The sequence below is a fragment of the Papaver somniferum genome, chromosome 11 (genome assembly GCF_003573695.1).
Source record: "Papaver somniferum cultivar HN1 chromosome 11, ASM357369v1, whole genome shotgun sequence".
NCBI lineage: Eukaryota > Viridiplantae > Streptophyta > Magnoliopsida > Ranunculales > Papaveraceae > Papaver > Papaver somniferum.
Window position 1 is genome coordinate 64,221,204 of NC_039368.1, and position 3,729 is coordinate 64,224,932.

A 3,729-nucleotide genomic window follows, 5' to 3' on the forward strand; every position below is an offset into this window, starting at 1 on the left:
TAAAAGAAGACAATTTTATTTTAGACAATTTTAGTTTAGGGTTTGTTTATTTTATTTTAAAAAAAAAAAACTGTATTAGGGTTTATTATTTTTGCAATTTTTCTTTATTTTTTTGGACTTTTGGACTTTGGGACATTTTTTTTATTACCCTATGGAAGGGTACTTTAAATATAAACTGTTTGCAGAGAAGGAGGACAATTACGATATTGTCTCTGCACCTTGGGTTCGTACACCAGACATCGGAGTCAGTGGCCCGAGTCGACTACAACCGATTCATCCCCCATCTGGAACGGGAGGTAAGATTCTAAACACTCGCGAATCCCATGTCAGCGAGTTAATGGACTCCTTCGTATGCATATATGTTGAGGACTGAATACGGACATTTATTTTTCTGGTAAAGGGCAAGGCCTGGCCATACAAGATAAGGGTTCGGAATTCATCATCGTTCTCTTCTTGCCCGCTTTAGGAACACGTAACCTACGCGAACCTAAGCCTAAAATTTTGACTAGAACGAGACCGATAGGGTAACGAGCTTAACAGGAAAGTCATTCGAAAAATATTGGTTACTCTTTTAAGCATACTTCGAAGTTCTTGACGGTTTCTGTAAGTTTAATGCGTGACTGCGCCGCCTTGTATGTATACGGTGAGCCTTGGTATCAAAGCTCCACGAGCTCCCTCTCCTCTATTCAACTTACGTTAACTCGGATTGATTCCAGAGGGGTTTGCTTAAATTGTAACGAATTCCCGTTCGAAGGATTAGAAGCTGGTCTAGAAACAATCTAAGTGGAGCCATCATGCTTTTTGTTTGCTAAATCAATAGGTTTGATTTGGTTGAGTCGGCCTTGATCTGTGTTTGCTTACCCTTCCAATTTAGAAAATTCTATTGTATGCCTGAACGTAAAAGAGACGCACTAGGTAGATTTGTTAAAGAGAAACCTAGTAGTTCGAAGCGTCTCGATTACCTTAATCTAGAAAGTCCGGCTTTTGAAGAGTCTGTTTTTGAACGTTCTTTGACTGAGGAGAGAATCCATGTTGCTCCGATAGCGCCAGAAATGGCAACTTTGAAAGCTTTGTTGAATCCAACTAGGACTACCCGTCCTTCGTGTATTAAGTTAGCTGAAACGGAGGCACCCTATGAACTGAAACCTGGGACCTTACAGATGCTCCCAATCTTTTTAGGGAAAGAAAATGAAAACCCTTATTACCATGTTAGGGATTTTGAGGAAATTTGTAGTACTCTAAGAATTAGAGGCTTAGATGATGATGCTTTGAAACTTAGGTTATTCCCATTTTCCCTGAAAGATAAGGCCAAGTGGTGTATAGTTTGGACTCCGAGTCAATTGAGACATATGAACAACTTACATCTGCCTTTTTCAATAAGTTTTTCCCTAGGCACAAAACATCGTCTATTAGGACGCAAATATGCACATTTTCACAACAAGAGGGAGAATCTTTATATAGGTATTTGGAAAGGTTCAATGATTTATTATCCCAGTGTCCTCATCATGGTTTAGAAAAGGTTAGGCTAGTTCAGATCCTTTATGAGGGTTTAGATTATTCCACAACGACCATGGTTGAGTCTCTATGCACTGGTGGATTTGAAAACCAAACTGTTGATGCGGCGATGGAATTTTTTAATGAAATCGCCGAAAAAACCCAGCAATGGGAAAATAGTAGGGCCCCCAGAAAACAATTCTTTTAAGTAGAGGAAACGTTAATAGGGTAGAAGGAGGCTATGAATCAGATGCCAAAATTGCTGCTATAGCAAAAAGGTTAGAAGCCTTAGAAGTGGGCCAGACTAGTGGTAGAGTGGAGCCTTTTTGGGAAGGCCAGAATATTGAAGAAGGCCAATGCTCTTTATAATAACACTAGATTTGATAACCGTCAAAAGATTGACCCATATTCAGAAACCTATAATCCTGGTTGGAGAAACCATCCGAACCTTTCGTGGTCTAAGGGCCAAAGTCAAGGTCAGTTTAGTAATTCTAATGCTCCCCCAGGTTTTGGCTATACTAAGAATCCTTCAGGACTAGCTCAGTTTCAGAATCAGTCAGATAAGAAAATCCTAAGTTTAGAGGAATCTCTCGCCTTGTTAACTCAGCAAACTGCAAAATTCCAGTTATCCGTAGAACAGAGTCTACAAGCTAGTAACAGGATAGGACAAGAAAATAGTCAGGCTATTTCCGAGTTAAAAACCCAGGTTGGTCTGATAAGTGATTCTTTGAGAAAAAAGGTAAGTTTCCTAGTCAAACACAACCAACCCTAGAGGAGTTCATGAATTAGGTGCAAAACCATCGAATCAATTGAATGTTGTTAGAACCCTTAGAAGTGGTAGAGTTGTAGACAATAAGGTAACCATGCCCGATAGTGAACATACTGTAGTTCACCCCTCAGGATCTCACCTCTCAGACCAGTAGCTGAAGAGACTGATAAAGTTTCTGATGATGTGAATTCGGTTCCTGAAAGGTCTGATTTTAGGCCTAGAGCCCCATTTCCTCAGCTATTAGTACCAACAAAGAAGGAATCGAACTTTAATGACATAGTGGAGGTTTTTAAGCAAGTTACCATAAACCTTCCCTTATTAGATGCAATTAGGCAAATTCCTGCTTATGCCAAGTTCCTTAAGGATATGTGTACGCGAAAGCGAAAACTTAGCGTCCATAAGAAAGCCTTTTTAGCTAGTCACGTAAGTTCAATCATTCAGAACACCACAACTCCAAAGTACAAAGACCCAGGTTCTCCTACCATTGCTTGCACAATAGGTAACTTCCGGGTAGAAAAAGCTTTACTTGACTTAGGAGCCAGGTGTGAACCTACTGCCATTCCATGTATACTTACAGCTAGGACTTGGTGAAATGAAACCTACTCAGATGACACTGCAGTTAGCTGATAGGTCTGTTAAAATCCCTCGAGGTGTTATCGAGGATGTTCTTATTGAGGTCGACAAGTTTATTTATCCAGTGGATTTCGTGGTCCTAGATACCCAACCTGTCCCTGACCCAGAGAACCAGATACCTGTGATTTTAGGTCGCCCATTTTTAGCTACGTCTAATGCGATCATTAACTGTCGAAATGGTGTGATGAGTTTATCTTTTGGTAATATGACTATGGAGATGAACATTTTTAATGTCAGTAAGCAACCTCATGAGCTAGATGACACATGTGTTGAGGAGGTGAACATGATAGAAGCCTTAGTTCAGGAGTCATTACCAAACATCTTGTCTGAAGACCCATTAGAAAGTTGTCTATCCCATTTTGGTTTAGATTTTGACGACGATAGCACTATTGAACAGGTGAATGCTCTATTAGATTCTACCCCTGTGTTAGACACTGATAGATGGAAAGCTAGGTTCGAACCGTTACCAGTTTCTGAGACTACCCTAATTCCTTCTTTAGAAGAGCCCCCAAAGTTGGACCTTAAACCACTACCCGATACTCTAAAGTATGTGTTTTTAGGCCCATCTGAGACTTTACCTGTGATTGTAGCTTCCAATTTGGATAGTGATCAGGAAAGTAGGCTAGTAAATGTACTTCAAGACAATAAGGAAGCTTTAGGGTGGACTATAGCAGACATTAAGGGTATAAGTCCTACTGTGTGTATGCATCAGATTCATTTAGAGGAAGACTCCAAACCTTCTAGGGAGATGCAACGTCGACTGAACCCTAACATGAAAGAGGTAGTTCGAAAAGAGGTGCTTAAGTTGTTAGATGCGGGTATTATTTACCCAA

The 3,729-nt window shown here is 40.2% G+C and overlaps 1 pseudogene; it reads right to left on the reverse strand.

Moving 5' to 3' along the window:
- Positions 1–1,412: 1,412 nt before the first annotated feature.
- LOC113325523 lies at positions 1,413–1,512 on the reverse strand (annotated as a pseudogene).
- Between the last annotated feature and the right edge of the window lie 2,217 nt (positions 1,513–3,729).